General features: G+C 40.8%; 1 protein-coding gene across 2 annotated transcripts in view; it reads left to right on the top strand.

The window, feature by feature from the left end:
• CENPP (centromere protein P) overlaps positions 1 to 17130 on the top strand; it is a 228222-nt gene that overhangs the window by 102085 nt on the left and 109007 nt on the right. The window lies entirely within an intron of this gene.

Here is a 17130-nt window from a genome sequence, read left to right on the forward strand (position 1 = left end):
ACTTTTTAAACGAAGGGACTTGTCATTAGTGACACAGATTAAATATATAACTTTTCCACACAAAGAATTATACCTTCTTTTCTGTTCGCTTTCACTGTTCTCCCCTTCCTCCCAAATATATGCACTAGAATGCCTGCTATAAACCTTTGAAAAAAAATTAATCTGGTGATATAATTTAGTATCTTGCACTCGGAAGATAGATCTCTGATTTGCCTCTTTAGGTTAGTACAAAAAATAATTTTATAGTATTGACTAAAATGGCATTAGGAACTTCTGTTTCCTTTATTTTGTAGATGTAGAAAATCTCTTCACTGAGTTGTTTCTCCTGAGGAATAGTGGTTAACTGCTTAAATGCTACATTTTTTTCCTAGCGTGTTTTTTTATTTTAAAAAGAGAGTTAACTTGTATTTCTTGGCAGTGAACTTTTAGTTCATGCTTTGGAAGACTCTTTTAAAGTTTGTACAAACTAATAAGGTAAAGTGAATCCCAGAATTTGTTTTTGTGTCCTCAGATAGTGTTTACCATTAGATTTTTACAAGGAAATCACAGGGTTTATTTTGTTATACTTCAGGTTTTGTAAAAACGTGCTGTGTTTCAAGTGATGGTTGGCAGTACTGTAAAAATCTCGTCTATTATTTGAGACACTGGTATGTGAAACATGGCAGACTGTATTTGGGCCAAGATTTCATCTTGTTGCTGATCTTTTCCATATGTTTCCCATTAGTCTTTGTTCTTGAACCTCAGGCTTCCATACTAAGGAAGAGAGAGCAAATCTGTGTAATTTTTCCAAGAATTTAGTTTTATGTGCCCTCAGAGTTCTTATGGAAGATAAACTTGAAATCAAAAGCTTAATTTTCATATAATTCTTCATTTAACACTGTGATTTGAACTTGTGATCGTGATTATGTTGTTCATGTTCCTAACACATGTGGAAAGAATATTTATCAATATAGCTAGAGCACCTAGAATCACTCGTGTCTAGGAAATTTGAAAGAGGTGGACGGTGTCCAGGAGATTTAGGTTGGGAGGTGGGGTAGTAAGAGGAGTGTTGGTTCACATCAGACCTTATAGGAAAAGTAGAAGCTGTAAGTGACTGTGATAGTTCAGTGTTTCAGTTCGGTGGGTATAATTGCAGCAGTCAAAGAGAGAAGTCCATTGAATTGATGGAAAGTCTAATAAATTATATTCTATGGTGATAATTTGATTGAAGTAGATACAGTACCTTCATAACTGAATAGTGTTGGTGGAGAAAGGCCAGACTGAGATCTGCCTAATTGTGGTAATCAGGGATTTTTTCTTTATACTCATTCAGCTAATATTTTTTAGCACCTGATTTGTTCAAGGCAGTTTTAAGTGCTGGAGACTCAGCAACACAAGTTTTTATTGTCATGGAACAGGAAAACAAAACAGAAAATAAACATATGAAGTGGTTCAGAATGCAGTGGAGAAGAATGAAGCAAGGTAAGGGGGATCAAAATGAGTGAGCACGGGCACAGGTCAGCAGTTCTGACCCTCCTGCGCACCCGCGCTCCCACAGAGCGGTGACACAGCTGGGTGGCGGGTGGGGGAGCCAGGTGTCTCACCGCTGCAGGGAGGTTACAGATAAGCAAGGGGAGACAGCCGGAATGACGCACACGGCGACGGGCCAGAGCTGGAGACATCAGTATGAACCCATGTTCAGCTTAACACATGCACAGGTGGCTCCATCTAGAAATGTCTGTAGATGTGTGTGTGCATGGGCCAGTGTACCCACACCTGTCTCCTGGCTCAGTCGGCTGGGAGGGCATAGAGCAAACACCCAGCACCCAGATCTTGGCTGCTGCTGCTTCTTTTTTAAGATTTTATGTATTTATTTGAGAGAGAGAGTGTGTGTGCGTGCCGGGGGCAGGAGCAGAGGGAGACGGAAAGAGAATCTCAAGCAGACTCAGAGCTGAGCACAGGACTCACTCAATCCCACGACCCCGAGATCATGACCTGAGCCGAAATCAAGAGTCGGATGCTTAACCGACTGAGCCACCCAGGTGCCCCCAGTTCTTGGCTTCTGTCACCTTCTGCCATAAAGGAAACCAGGCTCCTTGAAGAAATGGCTGATTCCAGGACTGAGGCACGAACATACAAGATGAGCCTGGAGTACCTTGCAGCACCAGAGTTGCTAAGAAAGAAATGGGAAATCGATGTACCTTCTCAGTTTTACTGTGGACCTAAAAACTGCTCTAAAAGATTAAATCTATTTAATAAATTTTTAAGAAAGGAAATTACTATTTTAGATAGTTTAGCAGAGACCTGAATATAGTGAGGGAGCAAGCCACAATGGTATCAAAAGGAAAAAGACAGTATGGCTGGGGCTGAGTGATCTGGGCAGGGGGAGGGTACCCTCAGAGAGGCAGCCAGGGCCAGGGTCACCGTCAACATAGGCTTCTGACGTGCTTGGAAGCCTCAAAGCATTCTACATCAAATCACGTTTAGGAGGCACACTTGACATTTAGCTGATGAACTGCTTCCATCAGAAAGACCATTCAGGCAACCCTACAGAAGTAGCCCAAACACTAGACATAGCACGTGCCCAACAGAGTCCATCTTTGTTCCTGTGCCCCTCACGGCTTCCATTTCCCACATTGTTCTCTTTTCCCATAAATGGTGTCCCTGTCCCAACTTCACCCACTGTCTGCTGTAAGCCAGAAGGTTGGGAGTTGTTTAAATGAGTGCATCCCAAAATGTGGCAGGAGATCTATCAGTGTGTGAATTGCTAATTTAAAATTCAGGTGGCATCATCTCTATACCTTAGACCTTCAGAACCAGAAGCTCTGAGCGCAGGCCCAACAACTTACATTTTTAACAGGTCTACAAGGTGCCATGAAAACTTGAGAACCACTGATCTAAATCACCTTCTGTCCCTTACTTTCAAATTGGATCTGTTCCTGAGTCCTTTGTGATCTAGCACAGGAGCGTCTTTTTGGTGTGTCTGTGTCTCTTGGTCAGTAACTGACATGTCTCCCTCAGATGTTGCAGTGGTGTCTTGTTCACACATCTCCTTCTCCAATCCAGTTTTCATCTTATTATGTATTAAAATAAATCTAATTGTACCGTGCCTCTGCTTAAAATCCTCTAGTGTTGCCTCATATTTTAAAATAAATTCCAAACAGGGGCGCCTATGTGGCTCAGTCGGTTAGGCATTCAACTCTTGGTTTCCAGATCGTGATCAGATCATGATCTGAGGTCCTGGGATTGAGCACTGCGTGGGGCTCCGCACTCAGTGGGGCGTTGGCCTGAGGATTCTCTCTCTCTCCTTCTCCCTCTGCCCCCTCCCGTCCACCCTTTCTCTCCCCCTAAAATAAATACATAAATCTTAAAAAATATAAATTTTTTTTATAATTTGGAATAAAAAATTCCAAACATAGGGGCACCTGCCTAGCAAAGTTGGTAAAGCATGTGACCTTGATCTCTGGATCGTGATTTCAAGCCCCATGTTGAGCATAGATCTTAATAAATAAATAAATGAATAAATGTAGCACTTAATTAATTCAAAAAAAATAAAAATAAATTCCAGACATGACCTTCTCCTTTGGGGAAACTCCGAAAGCCTACCTCTTGCCTGTTCCTGGACCAGCTGATTTGTGTTTCTGGGCTGCTTTCTGGCCTCAAGTTGCCCTGCTCCTTCCTGTTCCTTCATGAAGACACCAGCTGAATGTCCTACAGTTCAACTCAATTCTGACACTGTCTACCCAGAGTTAACATCACATTTCACAGGTTAAGGGCTCATTCCCACAATACTGTCCCCACTTTGGATGCCAGTCACAAGTAGTAGGTCTTCAGGTTAGATAATTTTCTGTAATGGCTAACAACTCAAACGCTTATGTTTATTGGTTTATTATTTAATAAAGCACATGGTAAAGGGTATGGGTATAAAGCCAGATGAGGGGATACATGCTAGGAGGTCTGGAGGGGCCCTGAGCCCAGGAGCTTCTGTCCCCTTGGAATTACGGTACGCTTTGCTCCCAACTCATGCATGTGCCTGCCAACCTGGAATCTCTCTGAACCCTGTACCTTAGGGATTTTTGTTTAGGCTTCCTCACGTAGGTGTGATGGATGATTAGCCCAATTTCTAGCCCCTCTCCTTCCTCAGAGGATGGGGGTGCGGGGCTGAAAGTTCAAAGCTTCTGATCATGGCAGGTCTTTCTCATGACCAGCCCTCATCCACAAACCATCAGGGAGCCCACCCAGAGTCACCTCCTTAGAACAAAAGATATGCCTATCACCCAGGAAATTCCAAGTGATTTCGGACCTCTCTGTCAGGAACTGGGGGCAGACATCAAATGTATATTTCTTATGTCACAGTGGTACACCACAAAAATTCTTCCTGCAGCTTCTGTCCCCGAACACCTGGTTCCCATCCCAGCGGCCACTGCTAAGGGCTGCCATGTTGTCTGACTCCAGGAGACACATTGACTGCTGTTGAGACCTTTGGTAGAATACAGTGTTGGCATTTTCTTGTGAATCTTTCCAGAGATATTTTATGCACCTACGTGTATATTTAGCAAATATATATATTTAAAAATTATTTTTAAAAAGAATTCTTACATGAAATTTTCATGTTTCTAATCTTTTCCTAATACAAACATTGATGCAGTTATTAACCTTTTTTTAAAAAAGATTTTATTTATTTATTTGAGAGAGAGAGAATGAGAGAGAGCATGAGAGGGAGGAGGGTCAGAGGGAGAAGCAAACTCCCCGCTGAGCAGGGAGCCCAATGTGGGACTCGATCCTAGGACTCTAGGATCATGACCTGAGCCGAAGGCAATCGCTTAACCAATGGAGCCGCCCAGGCGCCCACTCTTAATAACCTTTTATATGTCATTGTACATGTGTGTAAATATATTTGAGTGATCTGCAGGCTGGGCATGCATGTGTGTAATTAACTGCTCTCCACAGAGTACCAGGGACCTGTGTAAAATCCTCCTTGGTGTAGTGTATTAAGGTTTTATCTTTGGTGATGGAGGAGGTTAAATGACTCTTACTGTGAGTCTGTTTGAATATCTATTAGATTTCACAGCTATGTTTGCTTCTTTTTCTGGAGCTATCTATATCTTTTACTTTTTTTTCTGTTGTGTTGTGGCTTCTCTGATTTTGAGTTTCAGGATTTCTTTATAAGGGAAATTAGGCCTCTGAGCTATGACTCGAAGGTGTTATTTTCCAGTTTGTCATTTGTATTTGTCTTTGTTCATAAGTTTTGCCATAAGACTTCATGTTGTTGAGCTTATTGTATTTCTACTTAAGGCCCTCCGGCTTCTTATGTCAGAGTTAGAACCACCTTCCGCACTTCTGCATTGTCAGAAAATTCTCCCATTGGTTTCCACAGTTTCTTCTAGGACCACTATGTTTTCTTTGTTGTTTTTAGTGTTTGCATTTAAATCTCTGATTTGTCAGAATTTATAGATCTTGTACAGTGTTACCTCCTGTTTTGCAGGCAGCTCTGCCCATGTCCCAGTAGCATTCATTGAACAGCCGCCTTCCCTGTCCAGTGTAAAAGGCTACCGTTCCCACTGCTGATAGGTCATTTCTGGACATTCCATTCTTTTTTTTTTTTAAGATTTTATTTAATTTTTTTGACAGGAAGAGACACAGCGAGAGGGGAACACAGGCAGGGGCAGTGGGAGAAGGAGAACAGGCTTCCCGCGGAGCAGGGAGCCTGATGCCGGGCTCAATCCCAGGACCCTGGGATCTCGACCTGAGCCGAAGGCAGATGCTTAACCAAACTGAGCCACCCAGGCGCCCCTGGACATTCCATTCTTTCCCCGTGAGCTGTCTGTGAACTATCTGGTTATTTTATAAAACCATCCTTAATGTGGTCCCTGGTGTTGATTTATCCAATACCTTGCATTCAATTATAGTCAGTACTTCTTGATTGATTTTTTTCGTTAAAAATGTTACTTTGAGATAATGATAGACACATTTGTAAGAAATAGTACAAAGAGATCTGATGTATGCTATGCCCTGGTTTCTTCTAATGATAACATCTTGCAAAACTGTGGTACATTATCATACCCAGGATATTGAGGGTGAAACAGGTGAAGGGAGAACATTTACACCCTTGCAGGGGTTCCACATGTTACCCTTTTATAGCCACAGAATCTCTTTGTTTTTCTCCCTCCCATCCCTAGCTCCTGGCAACTGCTAATCTGTTTCTATAATTTTGTCATTTCAAGAATATTATATAACTGGAATAACAGAATATGTAACCTTTTGGAATTGACTTTTTTTCACTCAGCATAACTCTCTGGAGATCCATCCAGGTTGTTGATCAGGTTGTATACCAATAGTTCATTCCTTTCTATTACCGAGTAGTAAGGCTGGTCCCAGCCTGTGTAACCACTCATCCGCTGAAGTCCCTCTGGGCTGCTCCCGGTTGGAGCTATTCCTAATAAAGTTGCTATGAACAGTCACACACAGGTTTTTATGTGAACATGTCTACATCTCTCTGGGGTAAATGCCTAGGAGTGTAATTGCTAGGTCTTCTGGTAAGCACACGTTTAGTTTGAAACAATCTGCTGAACTACTTTTCAAAGTGACTATACCATTTTAAATTCCCACTCATGAAGAATGAGAGACCCACTTTTTCTACACCCTCCTCAGCATTTGGTGCCCCCTTGAAATCAGTGAGGATGATTCCTCCCTTTGTTTCAGAATTGTTTGGGCTATTCTGGTGCCTCTGCCTTTCCACATAAGTTTGGCAATAATCTTGTCTATATCTACAAAAAGCCTTGCTGGAATTTTGATAATTAAATTAAACCTGTATATAAAATTTTGCCTGTTTTATTTTTTGTATGATTTTATTTTTATCTCTACATCAAATGTGGGGCTTATAACCCCGAGATCAAGGGTTACATGCTCCACCAGCTGAGCCAGCCCGGCACCCCTTGCCTGTTTTTAATTAGGTCGTTTGTCTTATTATGAGTGCAAGGGTTCTTTATACATTCTGAATAGAAATCTTTTTATCAGATATATGGCTTACAATCTTTTTTCTTCCCATCCATGACACAAGTTTTCATTTTCTTTTTTTTAAACATTTTTTCAAAGATTTTATTTATTTATTTATTTGAGAGAGAACACGCGCACAAGCAGAAGGGGAAGCAGACTCCTCGCCGATCATGACCTGAGCCAAAAGCAGACGCTCAACCAATTGAGCTACCCAGGCGCCCCACAAGTTTTCATTTTCTTTCTTTCTTTTCTTTTCTTTTTTTTTTTAAGATTTTATTTATTTATTTGACAGAGAGAGAGATAGCGAGAGCAGGAACACGAGCAGGGGTAGTGGGAGAGGGAGATGCAGGCTTCCCACTGAGCAGGGAGCTCAGTGCTGGGCTCAATCCCAGGATCCCGGGATCATGACCTGAGCTGAAGGCAGACGCTTAACGACTGAGCCACCCAGGCGCCCAAGTTTTCATTTTCTTTCTTTTTTTTTTTTTTTAAGATTTTATTTATTTATTTGACAGAGAGAGACACAACGAGAGAGGGAACACAAGCAGGGGGAGTGGGAGAGGGAGAAGCGGGCTTCCAGCTGAGCAGGGAGCCTGATGCGGGGCTCGATCCCAGGACCCTGGGATCATGACCTGAGCGAAGGCAGACGCTTAACGACTGAGCCACCCAGGTGCCCCAAGTTTTCATTTTCTTAATAGTATCTTTTGACACACATTATTTTTGGAAAGCCCAAATTATCTTTTTCTTTTATTGTTGTTTTATGGCTTTTGGTGTCAAGTTGAAGAATTAATTGGCTGAGTAAGCAGTTAAAGATTTATTATGTTCTTATAGAGGTTTGTAGTTTCATCTCTTACATTTAGGTCCATGATCTATTTTGAGTTAGTTTTTGTATGCATTGTGAGGTTAAGGTCTGAGTTCAGTTTTCTGCATGTGAATATTCAACTCTCTCAGGATAATGTGTTGAGAAGATGATTATTTCCCCATTGAGTTACCTGGGTTTCTTTGTCAAAAATCAATTAACCATGAATGTACAGGTCTGTTTCTAGATTCTCAATACTACATTCTCAGTTTCTAGATTCTCAAAGTCCCATTGTTGCCTTCCTGGTTAACAGCAGCTTTACATTATGTTGTGCCAGTAGGTAGTATACATCCTCCAACTTTGTTTTCCCCAAATCATTTTCGTTGTTGCAAGCCTTGCATTTCTCTATGATTTTGGGGATTGGTGTGTGCATGTGTACCATAATAAGTTAACATGATTAAGTGCTTGGTATTGGAACATTGCACTTAAAATGCTTACTTTGGGGGCATCTGGGTGGCTCAGAGGGTTAAGCATCTGCCTTCGGCTCAGGTCATGGTCCCAGGGTCCTTGGGATCGAGCCCCACATCGGGCTCCCTGCTTGGCGGGGAGCCTCCTTCTTCCTCTCCTTCTGCTCCCCCTTCTTTGTGCTCTCTCACTCTCTCTGTCAAATAAATAAATAAAATCTTAAAAAAATTTTTTTGTTAAATGCTTACTTTGTTGTTGCCATATAGTATGGACTAGGTAAGTGCTAGAGGCTATTTTTTTTCTTGTAAGGTTTGATAGTCTAGTGAGGATACTTAGATATTTTATAAGTATACAAAGCATAATGCTGCTTGTCCCATTTTCAAATATGCCATTCCTTTGTTTTCCTAAGTATATTTTTTATTAGTCAGATCATGTATGACAATTTCTGCTTCTAGATAAGTGTCATTGTTCACCTTTTTAAAATGTGAAAGTAGTGTTTAAGATTATTTTAAAATATGTCTAGCTGGGACATCTGGGTTACTCAGTCGGTTAAGCATCTGCCCTTGGCTCAAGTCATGATCGCAGGGTCCTGGGATCCAGCCCCACATCAGGCTCCTTGCTTGGCGGGGAGCCTGCTTCTCCCTCTGCCTCTGCCGTTCCCCCCTTGATTGTGCTCTGCCCCTCTCTCTCTCTAATAAATAAATAAATAAATCTTAAAAAAAATAATAAAATATGTCTAGCTTTCTTGTCTTTATTTTCAGACTTCTATGGCATATTAGAATAAGACTGCCCTCCCATGGTGAAAATTAGGTAATCTGTCTAATAAATTTAATGGGCTCATTTTGGGGGGAAATATTTAGAAATATGTATCTTTTAAGATATGTGGGGAAGTAGAGTCATCTTAGAATGCACAGTCAGTAGAACGCCTATAGCTGTAGGGTCACAGACAGGTGCTAACCAACCCCAGAGGCTTCTCATGAGTCACAGGTGTGAAGTCACCTCTTCCCTCTGGGGAAGCAATTCACTCATCCTAGAAATTTAATGAGGCTGCTTCTAGATCCAAGGTTCCCCGTGTTCTATATGCCACCTTATCTTTGTCTTTCTGTTATTTGGGGGTTACCACTTCATAGCCAACCCCTTTCTTTAATACCATCTGAGAATTCTTGGAGTCACCTTTGAGACTTAGTAGTCTGACATCCTCCGCGTTTTCTGTGGAATTATATAATATTGCTGCAATTACCTTTAGGTGAGAAGAATACTTTGGTTTCTTCAAAGTATTGAAATGATTAGACATATGGGTGAGAGGGTTTATGGACCCAGGAAGCAGAACTGCCATAACTTATGTAAATCAGTTGTTAGGGTTAACAGTTATTAAGAAAATTTATAAAAAAAAATTTAAGAGGGCTGTGCTGCTGGTGGCAAAGTTCTGATTGGAGCGAGTTAATGATGTTTGCTGGGGGAAGTGGGAGTGTGGACGAGGAAGGGTGTGGAAGAGCCTCTGGGGTAATGAGCATGGTTTGCATCCTGATCCGCATCATGCCACATGCAAAAATTAACTCAAAATGGAACACAGACCTAAGTGTAAGAGCAAAGACTTCTGAATATTAGGAGAAAACATAGATGTACGTTTTTATGACCTCGGATTAGACAACAGTTTCTCAGTTGTGACACCAAAAGCAGAAGAAACAAAAGAAATTTAATCAAAACCAAAATTAAAATTTTTTTTCCTGTGCCAAAAGATACTATCAAGAAGGTGGAACAACAACCTACAAAATGGGAGAAAAATTTTGCAGGTTCTGTATCTGATGAAGGACTTGTGTCTGGAATAGATGGAGAATAACAGCAACAACCAATTTAAAAATGGGGCAAGGATCTGAGCAGACATTTCTCCAAAGAAGATAACAAATGGTCACTGAACACCAGAAGAGGTGTTTGACATCACCAGTCATCAGGAAAATGCAAATCAAAACCACAGTGAATTACCGCATCCGTCTCTAGCGTGGCTGCAAATGAGAGGATGCACTACAACAAAAATCAACGGAAAGACAGTAACTATTGGTGAGGGTGTGAAGAAATTGCAACGTGTGTGTGTGTGTGTGTGTGTGTGTGTGTGTGTGTGTGTGTGTGTGTGTGTGTGTGTGTGTGTGTGTGTGTGTGTGTGTTGCTGATAGGAATGTAAAATGGTACAGCCACTGTGGAAAGTAGTCCACAGTGCCCAAAAAGTTCATCACAAAGTTGCCATTTGACCTGCCAATTACACTTCTAAGTATGTACCCAAGAAAAGTGAAGACTGATGTCTACAGAAACCTTATAATATGCAAGTATTTATAGCAGTATTATTCATAAGAGCCAAGGAAAGGAAACTGTATGTCCACCACCTGATGAGTGGATCAGTGAATGTGGGCCATCCAGAGAGTGGAATGTTACTCAGTGATAAACAGGAATGTAGTCTAGACACAGCTGCAGCATGGATGGACCTTGAAAACATGCTGAATGGAAGAAACCAGACACAAAACACCGCATATTTAATGATTCCATTTATATCAAGCATCCAGAATAGGAAAACTCATAGAGACAGAACGTGGATTTGCAGTTACCTAAGGTGGAGCATAACCTTCAGCGGGTAAAGGGTTTCTTTTTGGAGTGATGAAATATTCTGAAATTGATTGTGGTGATGATGCTTACCCTGAATACACTAAAAACCACCGAACTGGGGCACCCGGGTGGCTCAGTCAGTTAAGCGTCCAACTCTTGATCAGGGCTCAGGTCTTGATCTCATGGTTGTGGGATCGAGCCCAGCATGGGGCTCCACGCTCAGCAGGGAGTCTGCTTGAGATTCTCTCTCTCTCTCTCTGCCTCTCCCCTGGCTCACATGCACTCACTTGGTTTCTCTCTCTAAATAAATAAATAAATCTTAAAAAAAAAAGATTAAAAACCTGAACTGTGTTCTTTAAATTTCTCAATAAAGCTGTTATTAAAATAACATGGGAATATAAATGAATAGGATTGGCTATGAGTTGATAAGTTTTGAAACTGAGAAGTACATGGAAATTCATTATATTGTTTTGTCTACTTTTGCTTCTGTTGTATTTTCTGTAACAAAAGGACTCAAAATGCAAGTCTTAATATCAGGACTTCACATGACTGATTGTGCCCTGCATGGAAAACTGGGAATGGCACATTGCTTTTGCCCCTTGCCCTGATTTGTCCCTGTTTTCTGCCTTTTTGGCCCCTCTTTAGGCTCTTCCTCTGTGTATGGAAGGGTTCATTTTAAAGCAGTTCTCTTTATCTCCATGTTCACTGCTGGGAATGCACATCTTGCTTCAGCGCTCATCAGAGCTGATTGGGAAGGAGGGTCTGTTTCGAAGCTGCCCAGATCCTGTGATAGGAACTGTCCTGAATCCCCACCATAACACTGAGTGCCCTAGGGGATCTGCCCTCTGACTATCGTAGAGCACACCGTCTGCAGCAGAGCTGGAGGGATGGTCAACCACCAGGAAGAAAGATGTGCAGGATAAAAATGCATCATCGTGTCCTATGGTAAGGATAAAAGTTCTTTCTTTCCCCTCAGTGATTTAATTCAGAAACATGTATTGAGCCAAGGCAGTGTGCTAGCCTTTGGTGAGGGTTGGGCACAGACAGGGAAGCAACACTTGCACCCAGGATGGCTAAAGCCCTCTGGACAATGTGGGAAGAGATCAAGGAATAAACAGCTGAGCTAAGTTAGACTGTGATTAGTGCAAAAGAGAGGCACAAAGTACTGGGAAGATTTGGGTGGGGTGGAGAAGCCACATCTGCTCTGAATCCAGGAAGCGTTGCTGGGGGAGTGACTTTTGACACTGATGTTTGAGGTCGCGTTTGATTTTGGTGGATGCAAAGGATGGCATCACAAGTACAGAGAAGCCAGAAAGTATGGAGTATATGTGAGAAACAATAGTTATCCTGGGGATGGGGCATAAAAAGGTATAAGCATGAAATAAAAAGCTCAAAAATCATTATTTGAGTAGGTGACAGGGTTTAAGAGTACATTTATTGTGATGAGCACTGATAATATATAGAATTGTTGAATCACTATATTAGACACCTGAAACTAATAGAACACTATGTTAGTTGTGGGAATTAAAATTTTTTAAATCATTATTTTCAAATGGAGATCATGGACAGTCTTGAAACGTAGGTTAAGAAGTTTCTAATAAAAGAAAAGGGCAGGGCACCTGGGTGGCTCAGTCGTTAAGCGTCTGCCTTCGGCTCAGGTCATGGTCCCAGGGTCCTGGGATCGAGCCCCGCATCGGGCTCCCTGCTCGGCGGGAAGCCTGCTTCTCCCTCTCCCACTCCCCCTGCTTGTGTTCCCTCTCTCGCTGTGTCTCTCTCTTGTCAAAAAAAAAAAAAATTTCTGTAATTCAGGCTTTCCATTTGGGGACTAACTGTAATTAATCCAGCTAGCATGTGGGTCTGTTTGATTGATCATATTAGAGTTGGATTGGCAAAATGAGGCCAGGAACTGATTTTGATATTCCAACTAGGAAATAAAGCAGTTGTGACATAGTGAGAATGACAAGGAGGGTGTGTCAGGGCGGCAGGACTTGCAGAGTTGTGAGAGGGCAGAATACACCTGAACAACTGGGAAAGAAAAGGCCGACAGGGATGGTGACAGTCTGAAGAAATTGTTTAGGATTGATTTTGAGTGAGTGTTAAAGCTCCAGATGTTTGTGTGTGCTTTTAAGAGTTAGTTACTCCCGAGTGAGGCCCACATTGAGAAGTGGGCTTCACAGGCCTTCCCTTAAAGGTTATGGCTGAATGCGTGGAAATGGACAAGACTGTACTGGGGACAGAGAAAAGAGGCCAAAAGGATATTGGGGGACACTAGTCACTAAAGAGCAGCCTGAAAGATGGTGTCTCTGGAAGCCAAGTAGCAAAGACTCTCTGGAAGTAAGCGCCATACAGAGTTTTGTAGGGATGAGCACTGACCAAGCAAGTGTATCATCATGAGTAAAGGTGAGGATTGAGTCCTGGATCTGGTACGGTTATTTAAACTTGTTTTCCTGTTTCAACACCTGAAAAACAGGTACAGGTACCTGCGTCGTACGTAGTACAGTACTATGAGGGTTACGTGAGTGAGTGCAGGTGAAAGTGCTGTTCAGGCTTATTCACACAGTATGATTTGGGGAAAACAGAGAATTGGTAAGTCAGGTGCAATAGGTTAAGGACTGTGTGAGCATAGAGGTGATGAGGACAGAAGGAAGGCAGTTCTTTCAAAAAAAGATGGAGTTATGAAGGAAAGAAAAAGAATGCAGTAGTTTAAAGAGGAACACAATTGATTAAAAAAAAAACCACACAAAACTTTAGGGGCCCCTGGGTGGCGCAGTCGGTTAAGCGTCTGACTCTTGGTTTCAGCTCAGGTCCAGATCGCAGGGTCATGAGATCGAGACCCACATTGGGCTCTGCACTTGGCACAGAGTCTGCTTGAGATTCTCTCTGCCTCTTCCACTCAAACTCTCACTCTCTCTCTCAAATAAATAAATCTTTAAAAAATAAACTTTAGTTTTAGTGACTTCAAGTGATTTTCAAAAAGTATGTTTTTTCCATGAATTCCGTGATCATTTTTATTATAGTATTTGGGAGAAAATTTGGATGGATGGTCTTTGAGATTTTTTTTCTGTCTTGAAGTCCTTAATAAGCCCAGTAAGGTGTTGTGATTTATTTCCAAACTTCAATGGATTTCAAGTGAGTAATATTTTACATTTACCATAGAATGGGTTTGTGGCAGAAAACTTTCAATTCAGTTTGGTTGTTTATGATTTTTATTAGTGATTTGTGTTTTGTAAACTTATAACCAAAAATGGTTAACAGCTGTGGGATGAAAAACAACATTAACAACAGGAAATTAACTACAGCGATTTCAGGAATCATTTCCAGCATTTAAAAATACTTTGTTTTGTCTTTTTAGAAAAAGATAAACTTAGCTACTTTAGCTCTACTACTGAGATAATAGACTGATCTCTTTGTTAACCTTATGATTGAACTATTAATTTTAAGACCTGGATTCTTAACAACTTTAGTGAACATTTGACTTTTACTTAATGTTCTTATAAGTGGTAGGATATCACAATTTTATTTTTATGATACAGCAAAATGAATTACTGAAACTATTGGAACTTTAGAATATTTTAATTTTGAAGTGATTATCATTGTAATATACTCTCTTCATGTTAATGGCTTCATAATCTTTAATTTGTCTCATTAGTCAGTAATTTTCCAGTATAATAGTTACTCATATTTTATGAACCTTGACGGTTTACAAAGCAGTTTCACATACTTTGTTTTTTTAATTGAAGTATAGTTGACACACAGTGTTCTTTTAATTTCAGATGTACAACATAGTGATTTGACAGGTCTGTACATTACTCAGTGCTCACCTCAGTAAGTGTAGTCACCATCTGCGCACTTTGTTGCAGTATCGTTGACTATATTCCCTGTGCTGTACTTTTCATCCCCATGACTGACTTACCTTATAATTGGAACTCTGTACCTCTTAATCCCCTTTACCTATTACCAATTGATCCATCCACCTCCCCTCGGGCAGCCACCAATTCATTCTTTGTATTTAAAGCTATCTGTTCATGTGTTTCATAAATTCCACATATGAGTGAAATCATAGGGTATTTGTCTTTCTCTGACTTATTTTACTTAGCATAATACCCTCAAGGTCTGTTCATGTTGTCACTAACTGTACAATTTCATTCTTTTTTATGGATAATACTCCATTGTTTATATACACCACATCTTCTTTATCCACTCATCTAGTGACATGTGGGTGGCTTCCATATCGTGGCTATTGTAAGTAATGCTGCAGTAAACAGAGGGGTGCATATATCTTTACAAATTAGTGTTTTCATTTTCTTTGGGTAAATACCCAGTAGAGGAATTATTGGATCATGTGGTACTTCGGCTTTCAATTTGAGGCACCTCCATACTGTTTCCACATTGGCCACATGAATTTACATTCCCACCAACAGTAGAATTAGGTTTCTTTTTCTCCACATCCTCATCAACACTTATTATTTCTTATCTTCATGATTTTAGCCATTCAGACAGGTGTGAGGTGATATCTCGTTATGATTTAGATTTGCTTTTCCCTGGTGAGTGATGTTGAACGTATTTTCGTGTGTCTGTTGACATCTTTATGTAAAAATATCTCTTCAGGTCCTCTGCCCATTTTTTAATAGGATGGTTTGCTTTTTGGGTGTTGAGTTGTATTAGTTCTTTATATATTTTGGATACTAACCCTTATCAGATATGTCATTTGCAAATATCTCCTCCCATTCAGTAGATTGCCTTTTTTTTTTTTTTTTTTTTTTTTTGGTGGCTTCCTTCGGTGTGCAGAGTTTTTTATTTTGATGTAGTCCCAATAGTTTTTTTTTTTTTTGCTTTTGTTTCCCTTGCCTCGGGAGAAAAATCTATAAATATGTTGCTATGGCCGATATTCAAGATATTACTGCCTATATTTTCTTTCAGGAATTTTATGGTTTCCGGTCTCAGATTTAGGTTTTTAATCCATTTTTACTTTGTTTTTGTGTGTGCTGTAAGAAAGTGGCCCAGTTTCATTCTTTTGCATGTAGCTGTCCTGTTTTCCCAGCACCATTTATTGAAGAGACTGTCTTTTCCCCATTGCATATTCGTGTCTCCTTTGTTGTATGGTAATTAATCATACAAGCATGACTTTATTTCTGGGCTTGTATTTTGTTCCATGGATCTGTGAGTCTGTTTTTGTGCCAGTACCATACTGTTTGATTAGTATAGCTTTGTGGGGTACCTTGAAATCTAGGATTGTGGTACCTCCAGCTTTGTTCTATCTCAAGATTGCTTTGGCTATTCAGAGTCTTCTGTGGTACCATACAAATTTTAGTATTATTCTCATTCTGTGAAAATTCACATACATTTTGTCATTCAATCCTCATGGCTGATGAGTATTGTCATCACTACCCTTTGTAGTTGAGGAGGCATACTCAAAGAGATTGTGACTTCCCAGGACTATAAATGGAACTGGATTTCTGGTTTTGTCCTTCTGACTCAAAGCTCTGCATCCCTGGGCTCATTCTGTCATCACTACTGGTGGTTAACTTTTATTCTTTATTTTATTTGTTTTGTTTTTTAAATTAGGCTCCACACCCAGCATGGGGCCCAATGCAGGGCTTGAATTCACAACCCTGAGATCAAAACCTGAGCTGAGATCAGGAGTTGGGATGCTCAACCAACTGAGCCACTCAGGCAATCCACCTTCTATTATATTAAACACAATTTGATCTTGTCCCTATAGTTTTACAAAACAAAAGTAACTGTTTTGCTCCAAGTTTCCAAACTTGGGTCAGATTTTAGAAATTAAGTAAATTTCCTGTAAAGCATTGTTCTCAACCAGCTGCCACGAGACTCCACCCTCCCCACTTGTACCCCCCACATTGGCAGTGTCTGCAGACATTGTTGGTGTCGCACTGTGGGAGTGGGGGTGCAGGTGCTCCTGTCGTTTTGAGGGCAGAGACCTTCTGCAAAAGAAAGAACAGCTCATCCCCCACCCCAGCCCCAGAGCAATCCAGCCCAGGGTGCCAGAAGTGCCATAGTTGGGGGCCGTCACTAGGAAGAACAAGACTATTTACCCATTGCTGACCTGGATGTTCAAACCCTCCACCCCACCTTACATATATGGAGTATTTTTTGACTACCCTCAAAATTATTTAAAATCTAGTTTGTGTGGTAGTTTAAGATAAAGGTGATTATGTTTCATAGCACAAGCATATTTGGGAGTATTTCAGTAATGTTCCTACGAGAAAGCATTAATACTGTGCTAAAAGTGTTATATATAAGTTAGAGTTTACTGAAAAATAGTGTATGTTCCTGGG

The sequence above is a fragment of the Eumetopias jubatus genome, unplaced genomic scaffold (genome assembly GCF_037043125.1).
Source record: "Eumetopias jubatus isolate StellerSeaLion01/CBP00866 unplaced genomic scaffold, mEumJub1_p1.0 scaffold_15, whole genome shotgun sequence".
Taxonomy (NCBI): Eukaryota; Metazoa; Chordata; class Mammalia; order Carnivora; family Otariidae; genus Eumetopias; species Eumetopias jubatus.